Below are 15,939 nucleotides of genomic sequence, written 5' to 3'. Positions count from 1 at the left end.
CCACCTTCAGGAAACTGACAAATCATATGATAGGAACTTAGAAACCCAGTCTCTGTGTGTCAGATGTGTCCTACAGGAATAAATTTAATTTAACAATCCAGTAATTCTTTAAACATAAAAAATGAAATAGCTTTTATACCTCACAGTTACCACCTTGTCAGCTTCCGCAGACACACTGTCAAGCCCACAGAATCATATTTCGCATACTGCTGAAAACTGGCAGACGAAAGGGCTGTTGTCTTGTTTCCGTGGGCTGAGCAAGTGCACCTATGGAAATCAGACTAAACAGCATCATTCGGTGGGCATAACATGGCTGCTGCCATTTGTTACAGCCTACAGTGTTTAGGAATGAATGACAAATACACTTCTGCTAGATGCATAACTACTATTAAAGCCTATAGTCATGCAAGCTCATTTTATTTTGCAATTTTTTGATGATCAGGCCCCACTTTCTCTGATTCCTGCACCAGTTCTTCTACAAAGTGATGTTTTCATATGCCTAGTCACTGGAAAAGGGGCATTTAGGCAGTCTCAAGGCGATGTTTGTGATTACCATTGAATCACTCTAATATTCTTCTTCTACCTCTAATGTACAAATATCAGGACCATCTTGGGGGAAAGGAGGTTATATCACACAGATAATGAGATGACAGATAAAATACTTATTACTCAATTATCATGGACTAAGGACTAGGAATACAAATATAAGCATGACAGAGATGTGTGTACATGATGAGATTTATGTTATATAGTATATACATCCATAATGTGTGCACCCAAATATGTATATATAGTGCTTTGCAAATCTTAACGTGCTGAATGTTGTTCAGTCGTTTAGGTTGTGTCCAATTCCTCATGAGCCCCATTTGGGATTTTCTTGACAAAGACACTGGAGTGGTTTGCCATTTGCTTCTCCAGCTCGTTGTATAGTTGATGAACTGAAGCAAACAGGTTTAAGTGACTTGCTCAGTGTTACAGTTAGTTAAGTGTCTGAGGCCACATTTGAACTCAGGAAGGTAAGTCTTCCTAATTCCAAGCCACAGTGCCACCTAGCTGCCCAATAAGAGGTAATGCCCCATATAAAACAGATTGTGTTATAAATAATTGTTTAAAAAGATATTGTGGTTGGGTGGATGATCTAGTTGGCAAGACCAGAAGGAGTCATTAAAAATAACTAATGCGTTTCATTCAGTTCCATAACCCTAAAGGATGACGTCCTAGAGAAAGGCTGTGATCTTCCATGACTCATCCCTAGTGTCTGTCAGACACTAGGGGGTGGCTAAACATGGATATAACCCAATTTTTCACATAAATTCAGTGCATTGAAAATTATTATTTATTATATAAATCCCAAAGTCAAGAATTAAGTGCATTTCACTATGTTTTATACATGGTTACTTAAAGAATGTTTAATACTTAATAGCTACTCATCCAGAGTTTTCTCTTGTAGTTCTTCTGTTACTTTCTACACTGTTACATTACTGTACACACTGAGAAACACATTGCCTGGCATATAATAAGAACTTAATAAATTCTTTTTGATTGATTAAGAAGGAAGCAGGAAGAAGGATAATAGGAAGAGGAACAAATAAAGAGATTTTGAGGGGGTGGTGCCAGCAAGGGTTTCTCTGGGTTCCACAGAGATAGACACAAAGAACAGATCTCTGAGGAACCGATCTTCTGTGGGGATGAGGTGGTTCTGAGGTTGATTTGGTTGTCATAGAAACCAAGGCAAGAAATGTTTTTGATTGCAGAGGGTACAAGGGACCTTTTGGATAATGGTGAATGGTAATAGTGCCTTGGGATGGGTTGGGTGTCATGGAGATCAGGCACACAAACACACATACACTCACACTAAGGGGGTGGGGAGATGTGAAAAGTGAAGAAATTCTTTGGTCAATTAGTAAGAACTAGCTGACAGAGAAAAAGGAAAGGCATTTGGTACTTGGAGGCCTGGTTACCATAGAGATAGGACAAATGAATATGAAACTAAGAAATAAGCAAAACCAGATTGTCATTGGGAGAAGCTTAAGTGAGATGACTGAAGAAAGGCTCTACCTCTGTTTTCCTTCCTGTTTATGCTCCAAAGTATAAATGGAGTCCATAGACCAGAAATAAAACCTTTTATCCTTTTGAACAGTTATACTTTCTTTTAGGAGACTGTCCTACTCCCTTTTTTTTTCTTCTACACACACATACACAAACACACACACAGGCACACATGCACACTTTCTCTCTGCATTGATTAGTGCTAAGAACTCACAGTTCTTCTGGGGAATAGATTATTTGTTTCTGTGGGCAATATGCCAACTTTGGGCCCTTGGTAGTCATATATGCTGAGCTTTGTGGTCCATGATAGAGTGTTGAGCCTTGCATGTTTAGGGATTTGAGATCCCTTAACATTTTGACCTGATGGAGAAACTCTTACCTGGTAATATGCCTTTGAATGTGGCTGTAATTTTTTTTTTTCAATCCCTTTAACTCATTTTTAGATATATGAGCTGTACAAAAGACACCCATAAAAATGTGATACCCTTGTTAGAAAACTAATAGTGAGTCTTATAATTCCAGTACATGTGGTTTAGGGCATCTAGCTTATTTGACTCTAACTCAAGTCAACCAACATTTTTCACCTATGTTTAGTACTTTTAAGAACTCAGATAATAACCTCAAAGTCTCATGGGATGCCGTAAGTTGCAACTCTGGCTCAAGCTGTGAAGTGGCAGGAAGCTTTTAGAGCCAAGGGAACAAGGGTATCACCCCCTCTCCTTTTGAGTAGCTTTTCTTACAGTTTTTTTTAAAATTGAATCCCATCTCAGGGTCTGATTTAGTGATAAGTATCAGAGCACCCTGGAGCTGTGGAACAATGAAAAATGCTGATAATCTAACAAAAATAGAATGAGAAATGAAAGGGAAAATGAATAATTCTCCAACACTCAACTTACTTGGAGAATCATTACAGCTGCATCCATATGGCATGTTTCCCAACAGAGTAAAGAGGAGATTAGGATAAATTAATCTTGTATCCTACAAGAGCTCCAAACAGAAAGTCCTCTGGGCAAGGTCTGTAGCTGGTAGGCTGTGATAGGAACAAAATAGCCTTGGCACGAAGAGGCGACTTAATGGGCCAGTTGAGGTGACACTTTGAGGGGCAGACCAAAGCGTGACATCAGGGGAATGACTATTGTCTCAGTAATGACTAGATATCACCTAGAGCTTTAAGGCTTGCAAAGAAATCTCCATTCTGAATCAGACGTGATTTTTGCAGGTGTTATTATTCCCATTTCACAAATGAGGTTGCTGAGATTGTGCGTGAGAACTGGTATTTGAATCCAAGTGTCTCCTGATTCCAACCCTATTATTCTTTCAGTATATACCACATTGTCCCATCTCACAAAACCTCTTAGTAGTTTCTGACAGCATTATTATAAATACAGACTTAGAGTTAAGTTTTATAGACCTGATTCCTGGACCTAACAAATATTAGCTGTACAATTTAATCTCTCAGAGCCTCAGTCTTCTTAGAGGTAAGTTGTGCATAATGACTAAACCATCTCAAAGGGTTGTTGTGTCACGTAAAGGAAAAGAACTTTTACAGACTTTAGAACTCTGTTCAGTGCAGTGTTGAATTAGAACTTTGGATGACTGATAATAAAAAGTGGTCTTCCTACCTCTTGGTGGAAAAACTATGATCTATCTGTGTGGAATGAAGCATATACTTTCAAAAACAGCAAACATACTCATTTGTTTTGTTTAATTTTATTTTTTGGAAAAAAATGATTTGTTTTAGGAGGGGGAATTTCTAGGAAGGAACAGAATTTAAAAAAAAAATACCACATCAATAAATTTCCTAAAGGAGGAGAGGGGGAAAATTATTGTTGAAAGGAAAGATCTTTATAAACCACAGCACAGCATATCTATGATTTGTCAGCTGATAGATCCTGTACTACTCTTTGGTTGACACTGGAAGCATTTTTATAAGCTGTTTTTAAACCCTTTCAGTTTGAAGTGCTTGTGAATTAATTGTATTTTATTGTTATTCACTCATTTCAGTCATGTCTGACTCTCTGTGACCGCATTCGGGGTTTTCTTGGCAAAAATACTTGAGTGGTTTGCCATTTGCTTCTTCAGTTCATTTTACAGATGAGGAAACTGAGGCAAATAGGGTTGTGACTTGCCCAGGGTCACTCAGCTAATAAAGTATCTGAGGCCAGATTTGAACTCAGGTCTTCCTGATTGCAGGCCTAATGCTCTATTTACTCACTCCACACCTAGCTGCTTACTAAGTTCATTTCTGAACTTCTGTAATTGTTAGGACAACTTTCTTTATATCAAGCTGAAATGTGGTCATCTCTAACTTCTTTCTAACTATACAGATCCCTGGAATTCTTTATGAACCCTATCTATCTGTAACAAGTTAGTATAGGCCACATTGGTTATGAGACCTTTTTCCCAAGAGACATTTTTATGGCTCAGAATTATTTTGTGCCTTACTATCTAACCTTGCACTCCTGATTTGCTTTTCATTCTGAGTTTATACAACTGTTTTCACCTCCCCCTTCCTTCCCTCCCCTCCACCAACATAGCTCAGTGAATCCTAATTAGATAGTGCCTAATTCTCCCATGACTGCATTGAAATGGTTAATCCCCATCATTTTGTTACTTAGTGATATAAAGATATTATTATAATATTTGTGATTGTTTTGATGTTTGAAATTATAAAAAGTTCATGCCTGAAATTACTGTCTTTAATCACTTCCATCAGAACTGTTGCTTGTGGTTGGCAAATGCTCCTGCATGTCACAGAATCCAAGAATTTAAAAGTGGGAAGGGATTTAGTGGCCATCTAGTCTCCCAAAAGAACCCCTTAGCGGGTGATTCTCTAGCCCTTCCTTGAAGACCTCTATTAATGGAACAGCCATTCTCCAGTGGCATCTGATCCTTCTACTTTGAGATTGCAATCATTTTCAGGGAATGTTTCTTTACATCAAGCTTCAGCTTGCCCCTTGTAACTGCTGCTCTTTATTTGTAGCTCTCTGCTCTCAGTCCCAGGCTCTTCTCAGTGACAGCCCTTCACATTCTTGAAGATAATCATTTCCCAGCTGTCTTCTCTGGTCCAGCATAAACAACCCTGTCCCTGCTAACTAACCTTCATAATGGTTCATAATAATTCATAATGGTCCATAATAATTCCAAGTTTCTTCTCCCTCCTACTTATCTGCCTTTCCCATACTATTGATAAACATTCTAAAATGTACCTATAACTACCCAGAATACACCAAATGTAGTTTGACAAAGGGGAGTAAAATGGCTCCCATGCTACTGTATGTATATCCCATCATTTAGAAATATTGGGAGTCAAGGGTTACACACACAGCTATCAGGATAGTGCAGAGGCTAGAACACAGACCTTGGAGTCAGAAAAGTTTAAGTTCAAAGCTGCCTCAGAGATTTACTAGCTGTATGGCTCTGGGCAAGTCACTTAATTTCTCTTAGCTTCAGTTTCCCCCTATGAAAAATAAGGGTAATAAGAGCACCTACTTCACAGAATTGTGAGGATTAAATTGAATAATATATGTAAAGTATTTGCAAAAGTAGTACTATATAAACGTTAGCTATTATAATTATTCTTATTGTTATTTTTAATACATGGCTGATGATACACATGTTCACCTCTTGTATTTTTTTCTTAATAATCATTTAGATTTAACCTACTTCCATGGGATGACCTGATGATTTTGGGTCATATCGACAAAATGACTCACATAAACCTATAAATTTACTGTCTTTCCCCATCAAAGTTGATGGAAGAGATTGGAGACAATATAGAATGCATGTGTTTCATAGTTAAGAAGACAGGGACTGGTAACCAAAGCATTTTAGGTTTTTCAAAAAGACTGTAGAATTTTAATTTTCGTTTACATGGAATTTTCTTAAAGGATTGTCACTGAAGTAAGAAGAGACCACTTGCTGTATGAAAAGTATAAACTTAATCACTTAATATCATTTGCCTAATGCTTTTAACATTTCCAAAGTGCTTTAACAAATATTATTTTATGTTGAGTATACAACCGTGTGAAATCATTAGAAAAGTGATGGTCCCCATTTTAAAGATCAGTTAACTAACAGACCTGGAAGTTTATCAAAGGACACCTTGTATTCAGCAAAGCAAGACCAATTATTGGGTCTTTTGACTCCCAAAAGCTTCCTCAGAGACCATGGAATCCTGGGGGTTTTGTAAGATTTTGAATATTCATAGAAGCCTCAGATTTGGTATTTCTTTCCCCTTCTACTGTGGGCTTAACTGAATTCCAAGCAGTTCTTCTCACCTAACTGGCTTTCCTAGAGCTGCTCCTTGTGCTGTTTTTTGAGATAAATGACCCAGTAACCCCTTCACATTTATCTTTAGAAGAGACGAATGCCTTCCCTTGTACCATGTTAGCTGACCATCACCTTGGAAATCTCAGGAATATGACTCTGTGTATACATACTCCTCCTCTCCTGATTACCTAGGTTTCTTACCTGGGAGCCTGAAGGACTTTCTTTTCGTGGGTTCCACCTATAGTAAATGGGTAAAGAGGTTCATTTTCTAGGCCAAGGGTATCCAGCTCAAATATTGGGGATGGGGGGAGACATGGGGGATGGGAAGTGGCAGTAAACCATCTACAAGAATCCCTGTGGGCTACATATTGACTTTGAAAACTACTCATTTATATATTTCTTTTTTTTCATTACTATAACAACACATTAAAATCAGACAGGAATGACATTTTCATGTGGTTTTGTGCTGTGGGCTTTGCTTTTGACACCTTTGCCCAGGCCACAGGACAGTCTCTGTACTTCATGTTCACACCAGCTGGCTCTGGCACTGATGCTCTCTGTTTCTTGACTGCCCACATGTTAGCCATGAAGGTCCCCAAAATCTAGAGGAGAAGATCTAAGAGTAATTTATCTGATTTCCTAATTAGTAGGAGAAGTCTGACAGATTTCAAAGCATCCTATCATTTCCCCCCTTCCCCCCAAGGGAAGCATACTCCAGGCTAGCTGAGAGTTCAAGCCCACATCACCCTCAGCAGCTCATGCTGCCACAAATTTCCTTTTTTCTTAAGCTTTTGCTTCTGTCTCAGGCACCAAATGAACAGGCAGGCTCTTTGTAAGTGCAGCTGTCTGTGCTTTGTTCTGCCTGCGGAACACCTTCTTTCTCTTCGAAAACAAATTAGTTGAGAGCAAAAAAGCACGCTGTTTCCATATTGCCAAGCAGTTAACATGAAGAGAGAGAAGGCAGGTCCTCCCTTGGTGGAAAGCCTGAAACATGGAGACTGAGCTCTTCAGGCTAACTTCTCAGCACAGACCTGCAGAAGGTAGCAACACCCGCTGTTCTCAGGCTAATTGCTGAAACTTGATCCCCAAGTCCTTACTGATCTTTTTCTTTTAATTTATTTATTTAACTTTTAACATTCATTTTCACAAAGTTTTGGGTTTCAAATTTTCTCCCCATTTGTCCCCTCCCCCCACCCCAAGACACCAAGAATTCTGATTGCCCCTATCACCAGTCTGCCCTTCCCTTGTCCCCATCTTCTCTTTTGTCGTGTAGGGCCAGATAACTTTCTATACCTCATTACCTGTATTTCTATTTCCTAGTTGCAAGAACAATACTCAACAGTTGTTCCTAAAACTTTGAGTTCCAACTTTCCTTCATCCCTCCTTCCCCACCCATTCTCTTTGGAAAGGCAAGCAATTCCATATAGGCCATATCTGTGTAATTTTGCAAATGACTTCCATAATAATTGTGTTGTGTAAGACTAACTATATTTCCCTCCATCCTATCCTGCCCCCCATTGCTTCTATTCTCTCTTTGGATCCTGTCCCTCCCCAAGAGTATTGACTTCAAATTGCTACCTCCTCCTACTGCACTCCCTTCCATCATCCCCCCCACCCTGCTTATCCCCTTCTTCCCCACTTTCCTGTATTGTAAGATAGGTTTTCATATCAAAATGAGTGTGTATTTTATTCCTTCCTTGAGTGAAGTGTGATGAGAGTAAACTTCATGTTTTTCTCTCACCTCCCCTCTTTTCCCCTCCACTAAAAAGTCTTTTGCTTGCCTCTTTTATGAGAGATAATTTGCCCCATTCCATTTCTCTCTTTCTCCTCCCAATATATTTCTCTCTCACCACTTAATTTCATTTTTTTAAAGATATGATCCCATCCTATTCCATTCACTCTGTGCTCTCTGACTCTGTGTGTGTGTGCACACACGTGTGTGTGTGTGTGTGTGTGTGTGTGTGTGTAATCCCACCCAGTACCCAGATACTGAAAGTTTCAAGAGTTACAAATATTGTCTTTCCATGTAGGAATGTAAACAGTTCAACTTTAGTAAAGTCCCTTATGACTTCTCTTTGCTATTTACCTCTTCATGCTTCTCTTCATTCTTGTGTTTGAAAGTCAAATTTTCTTTTCAGCTCTGGTCTTTTCATCAAGAATGCTTGAAAGTCCTCTATTTCATTGAAAGACCATTTTTCCCCTGAAGTATTATACTCAGTTTTGCTGGGTAGGTGATTCTTGGTTTTAGTCCTAGTTCCTTTGACTTCTGGAATATCATATTCCACACCCTTCGATCCCTTAATGTATAAGTTGCTAGATCTTGTGTTATCCTGATTGTATTTCCACAGTACTTGAATTGTTTCTTTCTAGCTGCTTGCAATATTTTCTCCTTGACCTGGGAACTCTGGAATTTGGCCACAGTGTTCCTAGGAGTTTCTCTTTTTGGATCTCTTTCAGGCAGTGATTGGTGGATTCCTTGAATACTTATTTTGCCCTCTGGTTCTAGAATCTCAGGGCAGTTTTCCTTGATAATTTCATGAAAGATGATATCTAGGCTCTTTTTTTGATCATGGCTTTCAGGTAGTCCCATAATTTTTAAATTGTCTCTCCTGGATCTATTCTTCCAGGTCAGTTGTTTTTCCAATGAGATATTTCACGTTACCTTCCATTTTCTTATTCTTTTGGTTTTGTTTTGTGATTTCTTGGTTTCTCATAAAGTCATTAGCCTCCATCTGTTCCATTCTAATTTTGAAAGAACTATTTTCTTCAGTGAGCTTTTGAACTTCCTTTTCCATTTGGCTAATTCTGCTTTTGAAAGCATTCTTCTCCCCATTGGCTTTTTAAACCTCTTTTGCCAGTTGAGTCAGCCTATTTTTCAAGGTGTTATTTTCTTCAGCATTTTTTTTGGGTCTTCTTTAGCAAGGTGTTGACTTGCTTTTCATGCCTTTCTTTGATCTCTCTTATTTCTCTTCCCAGTTTTTCCTCCACCTCTCTTACTTGATTTTCAAAATCCTTTTTGAGCTCTTCCATGGCCTGAGCCCATGGAATACTTATTTTGTATGTGGGAGATACAGAAGCCTTGACTTCTGTGTCTTTCCCTGATGGTAAGCATTGTTCTTCCTCATCAGAAAGTAAGGGAGGAGATATCTGTTCACCAAGAAAGTAGCCTTCTATGGTCTTATTTTTTTTTCCCTTTTCTGGGCATTTTCCCAGCCAGTGACTTGACTTCTGAGTGTCCTCTCCACACCCACCTCACCTCCAGATCTGCCCAGCCAGCACTTGGGGGCTGAGATTCAAATGCTGCTTCCCAGCCTCAGGGCTTTTTGAGGGGGTGGGGCTGTTATTCAGTGTGGGATTAAGTTCAGGTGCTCAGGTGGGGGCAGGGCTGCCACATGGGGCTCAGTTCCCTCAGAAGGTTTATGCTGAGACCTTCAACAATGGAACCAAGCTCCTGCCTGCTTTGGGAGCCCTTGTCTGCTGCTGCCTCTGCTGCTGCCTCCCGAGGGGGCCTGAGTTATGGGGACACCCCACTCCCCTCTCGACCAGCCAAAGAGACCCTCTCACCAACCTTCAGCACCTGTGGGTGGAGGGGACCTGCTTGGCCACTGGAGATTTTGTCCCTGAAGCCTGCTGGGATCAGCTCCTCTGGGTGCCGTGCGACCAAGCAGGGCTGGGCTCTGCTCTGGGTCGGTGCGCGACGGACCCTTGGGGTCAGTTTTTCAGGGCTCTCTGGAACAGAAATCTCTTCCACTCCGTTGTTTGGCTTCTACTGCTCCTGAATTTGTTGGGAGTTCTTCTTCACAGGTAATTTATGGGCTGTGGGTTCGGAGCTAGCATATGTGTGTCTTTCTACTCTGCCATCTTGGCTCCTTCCCCCCCCCCCCCTTACTGATCTTTCAGCATTTTCAACTGAACTAAGTCTGTTTTTATTCGGTTGTGTGTTCCCAAACCTCATAATATGCCCCCAGCATATATAATTCACTCTCTCTTTGTGAAGCCGTTGAATCCCCGCTGGTGTAGAAACAATAGTAAATATCACAGACCAAATAGGTTGAAATGAAGTAAAGAAAAAAAAGGAAAAAATATCTCATTTTTCTAATTTCTGAAGCATTCACTGGACTTTTTTACAGGATTGCTATGGGAATTACAATAATAAAGTTTACAATAACGGAAAATGTATACTTTTTGCCTTTAAAATTATTGATTAAATTTTTTTTGATATAACCCCAACAAACTCATAATTAGACTCTGGCCCAAAGTACAATGTCCCCAGTTGGTATAACAAAACAGCCTAAAAGAATGATTTTGATATCACTTTCAGCCCTACACTTTAGTAATTTATGGTTTGTTCAACAAAGCAATTTAACAAGTTACTAACTACTATGTAGTCAAAAGTATCCGTGATTTATGGCTAAAAAGGACCGCAGGGATCACCTCATGCACCCAATCCTCTCATTTTTATAGGTAGATCTCTGAGACGTAACAAGATTAAACAGTGTCTTAAAGGATTGCATGTTAATTATAACTTTACCTTGACTGAACTCTGCTGTTGTCCATCATTTTTTTATTATTATGTACTGAGGAAATATGCATATTGTTTCCAGACCAATCATCTTCTTTAGGGAAGGATCCCTTTGTTGGAGACCTTCAGTAAAACTGGGTAGTCGCACCTACTTTCCTAGCATCTTTCTTTGTTGTTTAGTCATTTCAGTCATGTCTGGTTTTTCATGACCCCATTTGGGGTTTTTGGCAAAGATACTGGAGTGATTTTCCATTTCCTTTTCCAACTTATTTTACACATGAGGGAGGCAGCTAGGTGGTGCAGTGGATAGAGCACCAGTGCAGGAGTCAGGAGGACCTGAGTTCAAATCTCACCTCAGACACTTGACACTTACTAGCTGTGTGACCTTGGGCAAGTCACTTAACCCCAATTGCCTCATCCTGGGTCATGTCCAGTCATCCTGATGAATATCTGGTCACTGGATTCAGATGGCTCTGGAGGAGAAGTGAGACTGGTAACCTGCACAGCCCTCCCTCACTCAAAACAAAGTCAAGTGCAAGTCATGTCATTATTTCTCTGATGGCATGGTCTTCCTCAGCAACGAAGGATGAGCACACACACACACACACACACACACACACACACATACACACAAACACATACACACAGGGAAATTGAGGCAAACAGCATTAAGTGACTTTCCCAGGGTCACAGGATTAGCAAGTGTCTGAAGTCACATTTGAACTCAGGTCTTCCTACTCCAGGCCTGCCCTCTTTACCTAAAGGCCCTACATTTCTTAGGAAACCATTATGTGCCAGGCACTGTGGTGAGCACTGGAAGCAGAGATGGTGTGGAAATCCAGCCTCTCTGATTCTCAGACAAGTGTTTGTTCTACTTCCTTCAAGCTTGAGGATTCCAGAAGATGATGAAAACATACTATCTACCTCCTAACAGAGGTGATGAATTTGCATGTTTGTTTTTCTTTTCTCTTTTTTTTCCACATGGGAAGGGGATAGGAGGGAGAAAAATGAGATTTCTATTCATTAAAATAATAGATGGGGGGGGACCTACAGGCATGGAATGCTATGTACACTTTGAGGTAAGGTTAATTCTGTTGTTAATTCTGTTTAATTGTTTTACTTTGTTACAAGAGAGCACCAAGTGGTAATCTAGACATGTTTGTAACTTGAAACAAAACATGACAATAAAACTTAAAAATGGAAAGAGATTCTATGATTTCAGGAAGCTTGAAAAACTAAATTATCAACTTCCTCAGTCTCACATAAAAGAATTAATATCAGACCCTAGATCTCCTGTATACTCTTATGATTCCCTTTCTTATTTTCTTTGTAAACCACATATATCTCCCTGAATTATTGCGTGTCATTGAAACATGTAAGAGGCAGAACGGCATTGCGGGTAGAGTCAGCTTTGCAGTCAGGAAGGCCTGGAATCAAGTGTGACTCATGCTAGCTTTATAACTAAGGACAAGTCACCTATACTTTAAGGCCCCCCTGGAAAATTCTCTAAGACTATAAATTATACTACATAACTTCTGCCACAGAGGTAATAGATTTAAAATTCACAATGAGACATGTACATTTAGAAGTGGCCAGTGTAGGAATTTGTTTTCCTGGTCTATGCATATTTGTTATGAAGTTTTTATTTTATTGTTTCCTTGTGGAGGAAGAAGTCTGCACAACCATAATGTGTGTAAATAAATAAATATTGTCCCTACCCTCCATCCCCACAAAAACAAAAACAAACAAACAAAAAAAAATGTAACTTGTTAAGAGTTTCTAATCTGCTTTGAAAGAGTTTTCAATCGGAATTCTTTCAGTGAAATCATTTGATCATTCAGATCATTTGAATCAAACATTTTGCCCTCCTCTCCCACCAAACTTCTCTAGAGAGCTAATGTTACAAGTGAGTCTGTCTAACAAGCCCCCAACAGTGAGAAACATGCTCACTTTAAAGAAACAGCAATACCTGTTGCAAAATCAGGAAGGCTTTCATTAACCTTTACGTCCATTCCCCCTGAATGGAGGGGTAGCCTCCCCCGTAGGGTTACAGGAAGACTACAACACATGCAGGAAGATGGGGCTTCTTATACTGTTTTCTGAACTTTGGATCTCCCTTCCTCACACAGGTCCTTGGGCCTGTGCATTAGTTTCTGACCTCTAACCTGTTCATGCCAGGTCACAACCCTTATCACCTAGGAATGTGGACAACAGAACTTTCTTACTTCCCAGCTAAGAGCAAGAATCAAAACTTGTAAGAAATGTAATCATATTTTCTGGGCCTCGTTCTGACAGCACCTTCAGCTCAAACACAGACAGGCAAAAACAGAAAGACAGCAGAGGACCTGCTAGGGTAATTCATAAACTAGACAATTTATCTCTGAATGACTGAGAGTTGATCATCTATTGTTTGATTTCTTCAGCATTCATTCTCTGAACCAAAAAGAGAGTAGGGAAATACATGGGGACTACAGGCAAGGTTTAAAATTTTTATTGAGAGCTTTCATGACCCTTGGGCCTAAATTAAATTTTAGCAGTTTTGGACTGGTCCATAAATTCCTAGTATCCCAACACAACTACAAGTTTTGTCGTATGTAGTTTTTAGAGGCCAAGGCAGAGACTGAGTTACCAGATACAATCTACCTGCTATTTGGGAAAGTGAGTTCCAGAAAATTAGGAAGTCAGGCAGGGTCAAGCTGTTAACCTTGTCTGCTAGAAAAGGTGAAAGGGGTTATTCTCATCCCTGGTACAGCAAAACTTTCTGTCTCATTGTACACACGATTAATTTAAACACATACATTGCCATTCACATTTCCTCTCTCTAAAAAGCTATTAAAAAACACAATTTGAATTGAAAGTTTACATTTACCCTGCTAGAATTAATACTATTACACAAAAGTAGCTCAGGGACAGCTTTGGAGGCAGTCTTTTAAAAATAATAAATGTGTGTGAGTGTACTCTTCAGAACAAGGCTGAAGAGAGATTTAACTTTGCTTGTTGACTAGCCCTTTTCTAAGTTGGAGGAAAGGACGAATGGGAAAAGTGGTATGTTTTGTTTGTTCAAAAACTTTTTAATTTTATATAGTAAAAATGATCTATTTTGTATTTTGTAATGTTCTCTATATTTTCTTTGGTCCTAAATTCTTCCCTTATCCATAGATCTCAAAACTTTAAAAACTCAAGTTTTTAAGCTCAAAACTTAGAAATAAATGTTAAAAATTGCTTTAGCGTGTAATTGGGGGGGGGGGGGTGATATGTGTGTATTTAAATAGTTGTAAGTGACCATTACGCTTTTCTCTTTAGCCGAGATTACTCCTCTGTGCCTTTGCTAAGCCTCTCCTGCTCTCCAGCCTCACTCTGGATCTTGGCATAAATAAGTATAGTCAAGGTTCACCTTAATTTCTTCATCCTAAAGAGGTCTGTCTTTCTTGCTCTTCTCACCCAGATGTCCCCATCCCCATCCATACTTGTAATCACTGCTTCCTCACTCACATTTAAATTGTTTTATCTGAGGTTTGTCACTGGTCAAAATATACATAAATATTTATATATTTATTATTTATATTATATTTATATTTATATATATTTATATATATAAATAAATAAAAATATAAAATATATTTTTTACATAAAAAAAATTATGCCAATAAATCAACTGGATTTTGCTGATGATGTGTACAATAAAGACAGAAACGCAAGCAAGACTGATGAAAAACACTGATCTAGCTTAATTTTCCTTTCCCTTTTTTTCTGACAAATTCATTTGCATTCTAAGCCAGAGGGGATCTTGGGAGTATTTAATGCTAGATTAAGTTATAGTAGTTTTAGATAACAGAGGGCTTTGATCTCTTCAGGGATAAAGGTGTCCACAAGGAAAGACCTAACTTTATTAGCATTAAGATGCTGCCTGTTTTTTATTAGCTGAGTGTTAAGGCTATAGCTAAAGAGTTGCCAGCTACTACATGCTAGCACACTGAAGTTAAGATGACTTAGAGGGTCCAGAAGAGATAAGCCCAGAAGATAGTAGCAGGGAGCAACCTTTAGCAGACACACCAAGCAGCTGCTAGAGCAATTTTTGGATTAAACTAGATGACCAGCAGTCAGTCTGTACAGCAGTCATTATATACCCAGTAGCCTCATGAGAGCTATAATATATCCAGGAGATAGAGCACACCCAGTGGATAGTGTACCCAGTGAGAGATTTCTTGACATCGTCATAAAACATTTGTGGTCCTGAAGTGTTAGAGATAAACTGCCCCTCCACACATATTCTGCATGTATGTATGTTTCCTGAGTCATCCATATAGGTGCTCACTCTTCTCACTGATAGGATATATATCTGTGGAAGGTTGTGTCTTGGCTTTAGTAGGTGAAACGAGGAGGAAATATTATATTAAAGCTCTTCCCTACTCTGATATATCATCAAATATCTTTGCTTTGAATTATTTGTAGTTGTCAGCTCATTGTATAAAAAGGAAAAACATTGATGGGGGTTCATTCTTAGTGACTATTGAACCACAGAGCATATTCTGGAGGCTCCACGTGGGAATTGGCATGAACCTGGGTGTGTGTGTGTGTGTGTGTGTGTGTGTGTGTGTGTGTGTGTGTGTGTGTGTGTAACAGCAAGGACCCCAGCATCCACAGGAGGGCCGGGCATCACCAACCCTTGAGAACCATGTCTCATTAGAAGTTAAAAAAAGGTATGGGCCTCCCTACAAAACACATCTCCCCTAATCAGATTTCCCTTAATGGGAAGGACCATTAATGGGTGGGGAAGATCTTTAACTCTCATAATTACCATTACAATGTGTGAATACACACACATGCACATACAAATATGCATATATACACATGTGTGTATAGATGTATATGTCTGTGTGTGCATGCATGTATAGATGAATATATATATGCATATACATATACACACATATATCTATGTATAGCATTCTTTTAGTTATATGTATATGTTATCCTACCCCACCCGCTAGTAGAATATAAACTTCTTGAGGGTAGGGGGAAAAACAGTTTTCATTTTTGTTTTTGTATGTCCAGTACCTAGCATAGTGCTTTGCACAAAGGCACTTTACTGGATGGCA

At 39.2% G+C, this 15,939-nt stretch overlaps 1 protein-coding gene across 6 annotated transcripts in view; it reads left to right on the top strand.

The window, feature by feature from the left end:
• Positions 1 to 15,939, top strand: part of MARCHF1 (membrane associated ring-CH-type finger 1) — a 663,012-nt gene that overhangs the window by 236,783 nt on the left and 410,290 nt on the right. The gene's annotated exons all lie outside the window — the stretch shown is intronic.

Source organism: Notamacropus eugenii, chromosome 6 (assembly GCF_028372415.1).
Source record: "Notamacropus eugenii isolate mMacEug1 chromosome 6, mMacEug1.pri_v2, whole genome shotgun sequence".
Classification (NCBI taxonomy): Eukaryota; Metazoa; Chordata; class Mammalia; order Diprotodontia; family Macropodidae; genus Notamacropus; species Notamacropus eugenii.
This window is presented reverse-complemented; position numbering and strand designations above follow the sequence as displayed.